This window comes from Amblyomma americanum, chromosome 7, assembly GCF_052857255.1.
Source record: "Amblyomma americanum isolate KBUSLIRL-KWMA chromosome 7, ASM5285725v1, whole genome shotgun sequence".
In the NCBI taxonomy this organism is placed as follows: Eukaryota; Metazoa; Arthropoda; class Arachnida; order Ixodida; family Ixodidae; genus Amblyomma; species Amblyomma americanum.
In genome coordinates, this window is record NC_135503.1 from 49,850,535 (window position 1) to 49,866,196 (window position 15,662).

Here is a 15,662-nt window from a genome sequence, read left to right on the forward strand (position 1 = left end):
AATGAAAATTGGTTTTAAGGAAGAGAGAGAAGTTGTTGCCGGGAAGAAAGAAAAGGAAAGTGCACAGGCCTGCCCACTGGCTCAAGCCGAGCCACAATCGCTACCACGTGCAGATAATAGGAGAGTTGAAAGATGGGATAGAAAGACAGGATAGTAAAGACGCGCTAAAGACAAGGCGATCCCGGAGGCAGTGCAATACCGGGCCAACCGGTGGCGGGAGTGAAGCATCCTTCAAACTCTCCGCCACATTTCCAAAAATAAGTCCAATTGGACCCGTAACAGAAACACTACGGGGTCCGGACAATAATATTTTTTTTAAGGAAAGGAAATGACCCCAGTTTCACATATCTCGGGGAACACCTGAACCGCGCTTGATTGACAGCTATTATGTGACGAATTTCGAGGACAGATGGATGGACAACGACGAGCAATTAAAGGCTATCGCCTTTAACGGCATTTCAGCAGTTAGGGCTTTGCTGAACCACAGATTTGTGTTCGCCACATAATCAGGGCGCAGTAAACATCGCTGTAAGAAATAGTTAATCAATAATAAAAACAGAAACGCGTTGACTGCATGTGAAAGAGAAATATTCAGCATGACACACAAGGTAACCTTCTCAACAAAAGCACTCACCGGACGGTTACCATGTATAACGCGGGTTCCAGAGGGCAGCTGTTAAGGTGTTTATACTTCACGATATATAAGGCAAGAGATTATGAAGGCGACTTTATATCCGTGTAGTTCTAGAGCCCTTTTTTTTTAGTTTTCCGCACATATTCGTTCTCGTCTCTAGTCCACCGCTCTAGGAAGGCAGCATCACAACCAATGTCCTTTCCTTAGGCGACACGGTTCCCAGCAGCCGCAGCAGATGGCCCGTGCTAAATTTAATAGTAATAATAATAATTGGTTCTTGGGGAAAGGAAATGGCGCAGTATCTGTCTCATATATCTTTGGACACCTGAACCACGCCGTAAGGGAAGGAATAAAGGAGGGAGTGAAAGAAAGGAAGATTAGGTGCCGTAGTGGAGGGCTCCGGAATAATTTCGACCACCTGGGGATCTTTAACGTGCACTGACATCGCACAGCACACGGGCGCCTCAGCGTTTTTCCTCCATAAAAACGCAGCCGCCGCGGTCGGGTTCGAACCCGGGAACTCCGGATCAGTAGTCGAGCGCCCTAACCACTGAGCCACCGCGGCGGGGCGCTAAATTTCTCCATTCTCGCTAAAATATTCCTCCTCTTCCCACGGTAACCACTCTTCGGTTGGTTCATGTGGCAGATACCCTCCAGTTGCGCATTCATTTCGCCGTACTTTCCTCTTTTTTTACGTTAAACCTCTCTATCCACGGGTAACTACCTTCCACATAAGTTGCGCCGTCTAACTCTCTCGGTATACCCCCTTCGGCATACAGTTTGCCCTTTGAGGAGAATGAGAACCTTCTAAAAAATATCAATGATTTTGCGATGACGATTAGCACTCCGACTGTCTCCAAATCAGAACAAGATACACTCCGCTGACTCCGCTGACTGTGATCCCACAGTCATTGTTCGCTCCAAATCGCGGTATATGAGAGATAAATGGCCTGACCACCGTGGTGAGCTCAAGAAAACGGAAAACTTGCCATGAGAGAAAATCTGACTAGAAGAGCGAAGGCACTAAGGATAAGAGAAGGCGGCTAAGGACTGCGAAGCTTTTCATATGGCTACTGTTTTGCTTTGTATATCATTGGTAAGGTGCTGGTGTGCAAAAACAACGGTTTAAATTTTCCCCATATGAAGCATGAGTCAGACCAGTTGCCTGTCACATTGTCTGTCATACTTTACGATTACTTTGTTTTAACTAAGTTTATATGGTTATTCTGGCTCAGCTACTTCCCAGTGACTTAAACCAGCACTTTGCTGTACCTTACCTTAACAATGCTTTTCTTAAAATTCTTCACCTTTATGCTCGTTCTTTGTGTAAGAAGTCTGACGACTTTAGTTCCTTGTTAGAAAGTTTGGCTTTAGGTTTGATGTACTGATGTTGTCATAAACCTGGTATACCGATGGGCAAGTGTTCGCTCTGTCATTGTATGAAATTGCTTTTCTCCATTGTCTTTCCTTGTGTCTACCTACAACCAATATGACCTGCTCAATGAATTTACCTTTTCTTCAATTTACGGCGAGATTTTAATAGTTATCAGTAACAATGTTGTGATTTCTGTGTTCTTTCTACCGCCAAGAGGGGATGAATGTGACTTTCTAACGTTTGTAGAACGGTTTCTGTATTTTGTTACTGCTAACAATTACACCGACATTTTGGGGAGGGGGGTTATGTTAATATTAACATGTTAATGACAATAGGCTGCTAGAAGATATTGAACTATTGCTGTTTTCTCGTGGATGTAAGAATGTAATTAGTGAGCCTACCAAGGTATCTATAAAGTCAGAAAAACTTCTTACTTTTTATATTACCAATGCGGACTTGTCCTTTATTAAATCAGACGTTTTATTCTGTGAAATAAGTGATAATATGGCCATATACAGGTGTTTAGAGAAAAAAGTTTCTACGCTGCCGACGGACCATAGTTACACCTATAAAGACATTATACCATCTAATGTCGATAATTTTCGTAGAGCTGTTACTCACGAGTATTGGGATGAGTTGTGCTCTCTAAACGACATGAACGTTTCATGCGATGTAATCTCTCGAAAATTCATAGCTCTATATACGTACTGTTTTCTCTACCTGACGGTTACCGAAACAAGCGCGTCCTCGTTACTTCTTCGTTACTTAACACAATGCAAGTTAGATACAAGTTGTAAGCGTCATTCATCAAAGCAAACAATCCTTACCTCCTGGCCAGCTAGAAAGCGTTCCGGAGGAAACTTAACTCAGACATCAGTGCAGCGAAAACACGGTATTGCACTAACGTTTCTGAGAGCCGTAATGGTCACAGTGAGGCATTTCAGAAGAAGCTTTCTAGTGTTATAAGTCTTGGAAATTGACTGAAATGACAAGCTGCGTGTGGAAGTGAACTTAGCGGCCAGGAAGTGGTGAACACTATAAATGAATCCTTCCCAGTTCATTCTGCGCCCTTGTTTAGTGTGGATGCTACGCAGTTCATTGATTTTAGCAATACGTCTAGCGTATTTCTTGGCCTGGTGACGCCAGAATAAATAATTACTGTCTCTCATAGTCTTCACTTTATTTCTTCCTGTGAAGCAGATGGCATACAGGAGGTACAGGTAAAGTATGTTATCAACATATTGGCACCAGTCATTATCCAAATATTCAATATTTCCTTATCGTCTCTTATTTTCTCCTCCAACGTGCAAATAGCGATAGTAATTCCAGTATTTAAAAAGGGTGACAGGAACAATATAGTAAATTACCTTTCAATTTAAACTGCTCTTCTAGCCCCCAAAAAGAATTTATTCTGAGTAATTTTAAAGACAGCAATTTAGTATTTGCTCTTTTTGTTGATTTTATCAGAAAATTTTATTCTATAACACATGACGTTCTTCTAGGAAAAGTCTCACGGTGTGGAGTTTGCGGATCTGCTGTAGCACTTATGTGTTCACTATGATAAATTTTCTTAAACCGTGCTGGCTACCACATTCGGAGTACCACAGATGATTGTCCTAGCACCCTTCCTGTTCAATTTGCACATTACTGACATTGTTACAATAACAAATGATCCTTATTTCATCATATATGCCGATGATTCAACGCTGTTGTTTAGTGGAGATTACCCTGGCAAAATGATCGATAAGATGAAAGATACACTCTTACTGCTGGTGTCACTGTAATACTCTAAAATTAAATGGTAGCAAAACAAAAGCTATAAATTTTCAGCGAAATGGTAAGGTAGTAAACATGCCTCGGACAACTGTGAGCACGTTTAGTAGCACTTGGAGTCTGTTTCGCAAGAAATCTGCTGTGGAGCACTCACATCAATCATGTTGCCTTAAAATCTTCCCGCATCATTGTCCTGTTGTACCCGCATTGTCATATTCTTCTTGTTTCAGTCAAAATACTGCTAATTAAATCTCCACTCACGTCCAACCTACTTTATTGCCACCTTACATGGGGCACGTTAGCCTCCACTAACCTCCACAAGCTGCACCGTCCAGAAGAAAAAGCTCTTCGTGTAGTGTTTATTCGGTCCTGTGACTTCCCCGCAAAAGTGCTCTTCAGCATCGATAATCTAATCAATATTCCTTCTCTTTACGACTTCCGCCTAGCCCAACGTTACAAAAACGAAAAATGAAGCAGAAAATTTTGGTGGAACTACCTACTTTCGTGTCAACGTACTCACTGCATCGAACTAAATTGAACATTGAAAATTGAACTAATTACCACACGAACTAACTACGGCGCGCAGATACTGTGTTATCTGATCCCGTTACTTTTGAATAGAGGAGCTGACAGCCTAATCCCTCTTCCCCAGTGCAGGGTAGCCAACCGGAACCCCTTTCTGGTTAACATTCTTGTCTTTCCCTCCTCCTCTTTATCTATCTATCTACGTTCTTAGTGCCTTGTTGCATGAAGATATCCCTCCTGTGCTACGACTTTGTTGGTTAGCATAGCTCTTGCGGAAACTGTGCGCACGCGTTTGTTCCACAGCTTCAAGCTTGCGCTGTTATATCTACGCTGCAGAATATTGTTTGCTCTACGCCGCAATCTTTTTTTGAGTGCATGTGAACAGTTATTGTCTTCCATTCTCCTTATTTACCGTTGATTGGTTGTGTTGATCTCCTTGATTTCTTTTCTCTGCCTGTGTGTTTCTTGAGTTAATTATTTGTAGTATTTGTGCCGCTGCAATTGTGTCCTTTATACATTGATACCAGATAACCACTCTCCGTGTGGTTCCCGTGGCAGTCCCTGCCCGGTTAGGCATTCCTACACGCTCGCCATACCCTCCATGTTTTCTCCCAACTATTACCCGTAATATTACTGAATTACCGCTGAAAGAGGCACAGACTCTTGGTCACGTCAGACATTTTCTGTCGTCAAGATCACAACCACAATTCGGGGAGCACGAAAAAAAATTGGGGGACAAATAAGGTCCGCCTTTAAGGCTATAAAGCGACAGCCTCTTTCACAATCACAATCATTATGTGAAAGGCTTCACGAGATAGATATAAAGCCGCGCTATAAACAACTCATACGAACTTGCCTGCGTGCCCTAGCAGTAACGTCTCTGGCCCGCAGCCCAAGGGTAAAGGGGTTCGATTCTCAACTACGCCAATATCCTCTTCAGCGCTATTTATGTACTTTATATACATTCATGTCCTAATGACGCTTGAGTTATGTTGCGAGCTTCTAATCACCAGTTTTTTTAATGTTTTATTCACTTTTAAAATCCGCTGCTCTACGTGTGACGTAGCCGGCTTTTCGATCAATCCCGATTTTTAAGTTCCGCCAACGCCGGCTTTTCTCAAAATCGACTAACTTACGCTGTCGCGTAAAATTACCACCTTTTACTATGCGCTTTCCAAGAGCCTATTTCTTAACTTAGTCGCTAAAAGTGTCCGCCGTAACGCAACGGACATGTTTTCACATCAACACCCTGCGGTGGGCAGCGCAAGACCATCTACCTCGCGCTGGCCCCAGTAAGGAGGGTCATCGCTGGATCTTCATACAGTACACTCGCTAACACAGGTAGAAAGTAGTAAAACTCATCGTAGTAACTGAACAAAGAAAAAAATAGGAGCAGTCTGCCCCGGCAGACAAGACAGCAGCGTGGCCGCCAAGCATGTCGGTCGCACGTGCTCTGCCTCGAAAGCGGGCTTTTCTGCATTAACTAATCAATTGCGGCAAAGCGACTGACCTGGCCATGAGAAATGAGGCCAATAGCGGTTTTACTCTGCTTGTTTCTTGTCCTCATTACGCTTTCATCGTTAAGGGACCGGCTAGCGAACTTTGTCCGATCTTTTTATTCTGTTTCTATAACCGCCACGTGGAGCTCTACAGCTTTTCAAAGATTGGCTTCGTATCCACGCGTATGATGTGAAAGTGTACAATAAGGAGCGGAGGGAGTGCTTCGTGGTTTTGAAATAGTCTGTCTTCGTGCAAGTGGTTCCTCTCAAAGCTCCATATGGCAGCCCGGATACTTCCCGCGGCTGAGTTCCTCTGTACTGCATCAAATTGAGGTTGAGTGCAACGGCACATTCTGTAACGAACGCGAAATGTCCTTCGTGTTTTTACCCCAATGCCGCCAACGCCACAAAAAAGGAAACGCGCCGTTAAGTTCAGCCGCACTAAAACAAGTGTAGGTATCGTCCCCAATGGTCCTTTTGCAAGGAAACTGCGGTGACGTCAAGGCAGTTCTTTTTAGGTCTTGACGTCAATTCAAGAACTTAAATCGAGTTACGGAAAAAACTTTCTATGTTAATAAATTCAATTTTCTCAGCATAAATGTGACTTTTGGCTGCGAAACAATCATTGACATACACAAAAAGAGCAGTAGAATTTATTTTGACCAAGAGTAAAAAATTGGGAGTGGTTTAGCTCGGCTATGCCAGGATATACGTATCGAAAGCTAAGGCGGCTTCTCCTGTGACGTCACGCCAGATGTCGAGGAGGTGGCACCGTGGCTGGCCACGTGGTTCTTCACGCAGTTGGTCGCGTGACCACACACGTGGTTGGTCAGGTGGTGCGGTGCGACCACAGTGGGAATGCGAGTTCGTGGCCAATGTAGCTTTCGCTACAAAATTGTATAGCGTTCTGCTCAGTGTAGCTTTAGGAGCTGTCATTAGGACTTCACTATTCGGATCAAAGCGAAGCCATGTGGCCTGAGAACTGTTGCCTAAAGCCGTACGTTTGGATGAAGGAAGCGAAAAGACATTGAAACCAAGGAAATTATAGAGGAATGATATTTTTTTATTATCGTTTTTGGTATCGATCAATAGGATTTCAGCAGAAGTCATTTTTGCCAACGAGGCGATTAATTGATTAGACAGTAGAAAAAAATTGGAGCAAACACTGAAGCTTCGCCTTAAGGGCATGACGCGATAGCGTAGTGTGTTAATTCTCACATATCCAGAAGCTCATCCTCTACATTGCATTCATAGATCCCTGGGCGTCCTCATACACCTTCTGGTGCAGTGGTGCAGCGGTTAAGAGACGCGCCACTGCCCCGATATGCCAGGTGCACCCAGCTGTGGGCCTTGTGCGAGAAGTTTTCCCGAGCGAATAATCATCAATTTAACTGCCACCTGCCATTGTGGACAGTTTGCTCACTATCCGGTGGGCAGGTTGTGACGACGTCGAAAGGTCACGTGACCTAGGTGGCCCGCCTGCCTCCTAGGTAGCACTCTAGAGACCACCTGCCAGAGCCATGCCCGTGACAACGCCAACCCCGGATTTTTTTTCCGTAACGGGGCCTCTGAAGCTATCGCGTGAATGTAAAACCACATACCTCCGGTGTGATTCGAACCAACAAGCCCCGCGTTTACATACCCTTGTCTGCGTTGCCCATACGAATACGGGTTGCGTTGTGTGCGCATTTAAGGGCATGCTGCCTGTTGCCACGTTACTTGAGTGGGCCATGATTGGGAATGAAGTTCTTATGGAAATAACAGCGGGCGTTGTCAGATAAATCTGGAGATAGTTTTTGTTTTAATCACGAGATGTTTTTAGCTCCCATTGAGGACACACCGTAGGCAACCTTGGCGGCCAGAACGGAGGAGAAACACGACGGAGCCAAACAGAAGGAAGAGCACAATAGCGAGCCTAAGCGTATTTTGATTGAATTTTCTGTCATACATTGGCGCGTACATTCTGCGCTGCGTCAGAAACAGCGCATTTAAAATGTTCTACGCCACTGTTACTGCGCATGCGTGGGCTGCCCAGCTCTTCGGAATGAAATAATAGACGCATGGTAGAAACTACGTCTGCTCTATAGATTTCGAACGTAAATAATTGAGAACAACAATGCTGCAGTAACAGGTACATCAAATACATTACTGTCGTCTGGCTAGTTAGCTTGTAGTGCGAAAATAAGAACAACAACGTTGCTGAAAAATGGCTGCAAGCTCGTACGCAGCGAATCACAAGTAGGAAGGGAAAGGATTATTAAAATACCCCATATGGAAAACAATTTTAAACGCATGCGATTGTTCACTATGCCAACCGTGCTGCCTGCCTCAGGCGGGTACAGCGAAAGTAAGCTCCCGAGGAGGAAAGGCGCCGGAAGGGAGAGGAGTTGGAGCCTCCGCCTGCATTCCCGGCATAAATGCCAACAACTATGAGGCGGGAGAACCAGGAACTTCTACCACTACAGGCCTCTAGGGAGCCAATGCAAATCAGCTCTCGTTGATTCATTTTCATTGTGTTTTTCTTATCTTCCAATCGTTCGTAATGCGTCGCAAAAAACCGGTTTTGAGAAAAATAAAGGCGCAGTATCCCACTACCTCGCTTCTCGGTGGACACCTCAGCCGCGCAGTGAAAGAAGAGAGGAACATGTGCCTAAGAAGAGGAGATGCATGGCATCAGCCCTCGCTGCTCGGCCGAGGCGTTGGGCTTACAGTTTGGTGGGCGACGTTCCGGCTCTTCACCCCAAGTAGGGGCAGAGGAGGCCTAGCGCGGTGTTCAGCTAAGAAAAGCGGCTGGTGGCTTACCCAAAACGAGTGCAGCTACCGCCATCTATGAGACGCCCTGCAACGCGGTACACCGTCCCTGCAATACATTTCATGCTTACATCTATTCTTGGCGACGAGACCGAGGGTCATTTTCTTTTATTTCCTGCCTATCTTCATCAAATCACTCTCGTTTATCGGCAGGAACGGCGTCAGCCATGATGTTTATGCCCGCGTCGGCACACTTGTGAGATAAGGATTTTAGTCTGCGCTATATCTAGATGTGTTCAATCACAAACACCGCCTCAAAAACGCACTGCAGTTCACGTGAGAGCTAAAAACGAGTGCAACTCGTAGCACACCTTTAGCTCGACATCGGACGCTCTCGAAGTGAAATTTTTCGTCCGATACACACGAACTAAAGGTTTTAACTCTATCGGAATATCATTTATCAATTTAAATTGTAAGTTTGAATCACAAAATGTAACATTGATATCAAGTTTAATTTAGTGTCAGATTTCAACGTTAGACTTCAGTCACCTTACGATAGGAAGGCTAATTCACTCCATTGTTTAGAATATCAATTCACCTACAGTCACTCATCTAATGTAGAATTTCGCACTTGTTTCTGACGAGATTAACTGGCAGATAAACACCACAGTACGCTTGCCTAGCATTTCTGTTAGTTTGGTGTTGTTCATTTCTATAATAGCAAGGATAGGGAAACAAATTTAACCCCCCTCCCCCCCTCTACCCCGTTGGATTTTACGTAAAGCATTCTGGCTTCGCATTAAATTTCACTGCATCGTTTCAAGTTCACATTTTGTTTTGCGCTTTTGTCGAGTGAAACCTCTGAAATCGCGTACAGACATTAATAACTCCAGCACCTATTATGCTTATGAACGTAGATGAAAACCATGTTCCCGAGAACTGACATAAAAGGTGACAAGAAACTATCACATTAGCCAAAACTATAAGATGAACAATTTAGTAAAAAGTAGAAATGGTTAAATGGTTTTATATTCCTCAGTTAATGTCAATTTTTTTTCTTTATTTAGTTCCCCGGGCTTTCCGTCGTATTTTTTTTCTCTCATTTCTTCTGCCAAGTTTTTGTGAAGCATGTTCCGCCGTGTGATCAGATTTTTTTTAGAACACTATTCTACTATTCCGCAGCCAAAACTTGCTTCCGGACCGGCGTCACAAGAATATTTGTGGCGTAAAAAAAGAAACAGAAAGCAGTTTGAGGCTTACCACGTCTGACAAAGATACCACGTTGCACGGCCAGTCGAAAGCTCTCTCGTCTGCTTGCGCGAGATCAGGCCCCCATCCAGACGTTATATAATGGTCGTGGTCTCCGTTAGGCTGATTCGCTACAACACACTCTGGCTTTTGCAACTTAACTCTCCCTTCCTCTTTGTTTTTTTTTTTCGCACGTCATCAGGATGGCCTAAGCTTCTCAGAAAGGGTCATCATCGCTAGAGCCCAAAGGCCAGGGGTCCCACTCCGTCGCGTCGTACACCGCATCCACGAAGTGGGTGTGAGTGCTTCCAAAAGCGGTCGGGTCAACCCTGAAATGCCATCCTCTAACACTGGCCAGCGAAAGGGTTGCAACGTACGCACTTGATTTTATAAAATATAAGCCGATATTTTCTTTCCTTTGTTTTTCATAGTAAGTATGTGAAGATATCGACTTCTCGGAGAGAACAACCGGTTATCAATATGGCGCACTAGCGGAAAAATTAGGGGCTCCAAAAACCTAATAGCTACACGTAGCCGTCACGAAGTAACGCTACAAACTTAGAACTGTCTTCTGCGAAGAAAAAAGATGTTGCGCCTGTACAAACGAACTTTTTTTTTTGGTCTACACCAATCCTCTTCTTGTTCCAAACACTTCCCCGGATGCAGTGGATAAGAAATGTAGCCGCGAAATTATGACACTTGTTGCTGCAGACCGAAAAGCTCTGTCCTATATATTGTAAATCTTTTTATCTTTCCTTGTGATTTTTTTATTTTGCGTTAAATTACACAGCTGAGAGTGGCGAGACTATAGCGAATAATCTAGGATCATGTTGTTGAAGAAAACTTCGAACCATGGAGCCTGCCTCGCGAGGGATACGTTTTTCTTAGAAATGAAAAGGGGCTGTTCTCTCAATTCAGAGAAAACGTTTGCAAAGTGCTTGAAAGATGAAAAGTACCCATCACACGACTTGTCCAGCTTTGTTCGTGCACGAAAGAAAGAAAAACCTATGATACTGTGTTACATATACAGACACCCTCAACTGCCTAGAGTTATATAAAGGCATTTAGGTGCAGCTTTGTGACAGCTAAACAGCGCTTGCACCTCTTTTTCATATAGAAGCGGTATACACGCGATTCCAAGAGCTGTTCTGAAGTTTTTGAAAAACACATATCTTTGAAACCATCTGTTTCTTTTTTCTTTCATACAGTTAAACTGCATGGCAGAAATAAGGGCGATGTCCAAATTGATTTTCGCTTAATGTATAGGCCATGTAGGCTGGCAGGTTCAGTAGGAACTGGGCAGCAAAGTTAGTAATAGCAAACGAGTGCTTTTCTGCAGTGAACACACGTAAAAGCTTAGTCGAACGCAGCGCCTGAAAATCCAACAGCAACATTATCAACAGGCGTTATTACAACGGCTGCTGTATGAGGGACTTTAAAGGGTAAAGAGGTGTTAATGTCGCCATGCTACGTAGCAACATGATCTGCCCGGTGACACTGTTGCCTGTAAGCAGACCTCAACTATAAGGGATATCTGGGCTCTCTAGGGAATGTGTCACTTAAGGTCTCCCCCATAAGTATGATGGCCTTATGATGGTGAGTTGATGGCCTTATGGAGACCTTACGGAGCTTAAGTAACTACTGCTGTCATATTTTCTACCAGGGAGAGGGCGAGAGGCTTTCAAGCTTCTCTCTTATTAATTTTAGAAATTTTTATAGTGAATTAAAACACATAAATCAAATTCTACGAGCACCGGTTGGTCCGAGAATTTCTTACCCACTTTGTGAAAAGATTTTTTTTTCCGCTGGAGACTGTTTTAAAAACAGGAAAAGTTATTTAGTACCTTGAACCTTGGAAAACATCCTGGCGCAAGAAAATAACACACACGCCTGTGCGCCTCCGCTGTTGTTATTCCTCCAATGGGTAAAAATAGGCGCGCTTAGTAGCGCTTCTGCCTAAATTACCGTGCATATGTTTTCGGTTTTGCTTTAAAAGAGAGCTTCATGCCAACTTTGAAGACTTTGAAGATGATCGCCTGAGTTAGTTGAGCGAAATGATTTTTATTTAAAGCAGCAGCGCAGTATCAATAGTTGTAAAAAACCCAATTTGGTTAAGAGCTCAAAATGCGTTTAAAATTGTAGAATTACGAAGTTTTATATTTTTGTTCGAGCATTGTTGTTTTCTTTCGGCCTTAGGAACATGTGCGCTGTAGCTGAATGTTTAAGAGAGGCAAATTAAATTTTAATCTAGGAATAACCTCTACCATGGCCAGTACATGTGTAACAGAAATCGTACTTTGAAAAAACCACAAATGCCGCCTTTATGTTACCGACCTATGATTTTACGATTCTTGTAACGTCTTTTTATACTTCTTTTCGTGGTTATAAAGAAAAGGGCCATGCTGTAAATACAGTGTATAAACACTTTCACGTTACTTAATTACTTCAGGCAGTTTGTTTTGTGGCTGCTTGCAGCACGAATCTACCTATTGTTTCTACAAGTTTGAGATCCGCATGGACCGAGGTGTCAGCGGACTCTCCCGAACACGGTGTTAAATGGTCTTACCAGCGTCACCATGATTAAGAGCATTTAACACACCGATAATATCGTTCCCACCACAGGACGAAAGCCTGTCACAAATCTGCCGAACTACCAGTGTCATATCTATGCCTGCCTCATATATTCCTGGCTGCTCAGTGTATACATTCATCGTCTTTATCCCCTCCTAAAACTATTCATGATGTAGTTAGCGCCAAAAACGAGCACCAAGGCGGGAGAAAGACACAACACGAGCGCTAAAACTAGCACTACTACTAAAACTATTCCTTCTGTCCCTTTTCCTATTCCTTTGCAATTACTTCCCTTATACGCTTTCTTAATTTCTCTTTCTTGACTTCTGTAGTTCCTACCCTATCATTCGCATTAATCAGCTCGTTTTTTACCTGTGATATATCTTGGTTGTTCAGAATCAGTGAATTTATAAGGCTTAGTCAGCACACGTATTCGGTGGCAGAGCCTTTCTTCGATCCACCTTCTGCAGATCTTACGGGTTTGCCCGAAATTTATTCTTTATTATGGTTCGACTGGAGTGCAGCCTCCAGGAATAAAAAAGAAATGAGCATGCCCTTCCCAGATCGTAGTAGATATCTGCCTTCGCATTTTCAATCCTTTGTACGCACAAGTACCAGTGCTGTCCAGGCGTTCCTTTCTTACCCTTGCAGTTCTACCTTGTCGAAGTTGTGCCGTGTCATCATTTCCTAGTTCAAAAAGTTGCTTTATGTTCCGTTAATGCTATCACTTGCTGCCTAATTCACTATTTTTTTCATTTCAATCCACTTTCTTTGCACAACGTTAGCACGGCCTAGAACAAACTGGAAAAAAGGACAAGCGATACGAAAGCCATGAATATCGGTGGCGTCGACTGTCAATGGATTGTTAAGAGAGGCATCCTCTTTTTTTCCTTTTATAACTTGCTTCAAAGCTATCTACGGTCGTTTAACTCAAAAAAAGAAGTCAAAAATCGACCGAGGGTGCCTGCACATATCCCTCTCCACCCTTGACCGGACAATCGCCACAATATGGTGTCCCCATCGGTTCATCTTTCTTCTTGTCCATGAAAATGTGGTTAAGCACATGGTCCCAAAGTTTGCTGCTCGGTCTAGATAACATCCCCGGCTCGAGAAGATTTACTCAAGATAACCCAGAACGCCAGATCACACAGTTAATTCCCGCCGTGGTAAACCAGCGCACACTCGCACCCCAAATACATGACACGCAGCTTACCTGGCAGCAGGCGGCTCGTCAGTGATAATCCCCGGGTCTCTTATCAAAGTTTCGGGTGGTGGCGCAGCGATAAACCAGTCACTGGCAGCTGGCGACCGCTCCGCAGACAACGCGAAGCGCTGGCAGCATTGGATGTGGCCGGAGTAACTGCGGCGATGTCACAAGACTCCGGCACCGTCGTAGCAGCACATCGTTCTGTGCCCAGATCCAGATAGTCGTCACCGTCACTCCGCTGAGACAACACGGTTTGTTACTCGTGAACAACGTGCTCAAATATAGCTGCTGTCCGAAGGCTGGGAGCGGCGGCGTTTTCAAAAGCGCGCTCCGGGCCGCGTTCTCCGCTCGGACAACGCAGTGGCCACCACCGGTGTAGTCGGCGCGAGCGAAGCAAAGAACGAGTCCCTCGCGGCGGGAGAGAGGAAAGAGAGGGCGGAGAAGAAAGCCCGAGAGGGGATCCGGCTGTGGCGGGCCGCCGATGATGTGAAGAAGCTCCGGGGTCTCCGCTCTCTGCGCGCCGGCAGCTTGAAACAACGCGGCCAAAAAGGAAGCCGGATTGGAAGAGGGTGGTGCGCCGATGCCAGCGCCGCCGAGCAACGCGCGCCGCGAATGCCGCCCTCCGGCGCGCGGACGGCTTCGTAGGTGGCGCCGTAGCGCGGGCATCGGGGCAACCAACCAGCGGCCGAGAACGCGGTGTCGCCTGATTATTCGTGGCGAGGCGATATGGTAGGTCCGCTGACCTCTGGCTGCGAACTGGCGGCGTTTTTCTTAGCCCCGTCTGCGTAGAACGGAAGGCATTTGGCTCAAGGGAGCAGTTACAAAGCTGCGGCGGTTTTACCTTTCGTTCCCTGCTTCGCTCCGCCGTGTACCTGAAAACTATATAACCCTGTCTTGAAGCTAAACTTTCCAAGTGGACCTTACTACAGCCGTACTCTGACTGTACCCTGTGCAGATTTGTCACAGAGCAGTTGTGTTGATTTGGGTTGGCATTAGTTGAGTCGCATTGAGATGAGTTCCGTTGGCCTGGGTTGGGTTGGATTGTGTTGGGGCTAAGGTGATTTCAGTTTTGTCTTGTGTTTGATGCATAGAACAACGCTTACTAAAGCTTTTTTTTTTCATTTTCGGGCATCGATAAATCTTATGCTTGTTCTGGACCTTTCGTTCCCAGTCAATGCAGGATGTGAGTGCGTACGTAATTACACAGCCAAAGTTCTTCAGCAGAGGGATCATAATGGCGGACTCTGGAAAAAGAAAACGACGTTGGTAAAGCTCCATGTCGTAGGCCAAAACTCCTCCTGTGTTCCCCATATAGACAATGGCTGTCGGGGACCATTATATCAATTGATATCGAACAACAATACTCAATTTCGTATCTTTTATTCGCCCCCAAACAAAGACGGAAATTCTAGTGGTTTTGATCTCATTTCATTTTGATTCTTCGAAACGACTAGAACACTCTCACACACCTGCTGGTATTATAGTGAAGTACCAGGGTCGCTGAACGAGTCTTATCAGGGCCTTGTTGCTTCCTACGCATTCGTGCATTTATATGGGCCCTTACTTCAAAATACAGAAAAGGTACCCATCAGGGAACCAGAACTTAAATGCAGAGGCGCACCACTGTCCCCGTGGACTATATGCGATGACTGAAAGAGCACCGTCTCCTGTACAGGCATATTCTGCGCGGAAAGCTCACTCACTTGTGATACAGAGCTCTGACGATCCCGCCTTTGACATATAGCAATTGTAGCTTGCCAATACCTGCATGTGACATTATACCGCGTTCTTTTTTGGAAGGCACATTTTTTTTTTAAAATGGTAACTTGCAGTAGATTTATTTTAGCCCGGAGTCTGTTTTGGATACTACGGCGGGAACCAGACGAGAGAAAGAATGATTTAATTACTTTGCTAATTAACTAAATACGTTAATTACCATTTTTTTAGGAAGCTTGTTGTGTTTGGAGAATTGTAGATCGTCCTCCAAAGAGTCTAACCAAGAAAAAAAAAGCCATACAAATTTCTAACACTCATTACGAGACAAGAAAAAATAATCCTTGTTGGCGGCTTCACACCATA

General features: G+C 44.5%; 1 protein-coding gene across 2 annotated transcripts in view; it reads right to left on the minus strand.

Annotated features, from left to right (window-relative positions):
• The window catches only part of LOC144099077 (metabotropic glutamate receptor 5-like), a 411,956-nt gene extending 397,838 nt beyond the window's left edge, over positions 1–14,118 (minus strand). Inside the window, exon 1 of one of the 2 annotated variants that reach the window (XM_077632161.1) lies at positions 13,590–14,118. The gene's annotated coding sequence lies outside the window, so the exon portion shown is untranslated. The remainder of the gene's footprint in view (positions 1–13,589) is intronic. The other variant, XM_077632160.1, reaches the window with a different exon arrangement.
• Positions 14,119–15,662: the final 1,544 nt, after the last annotated feature.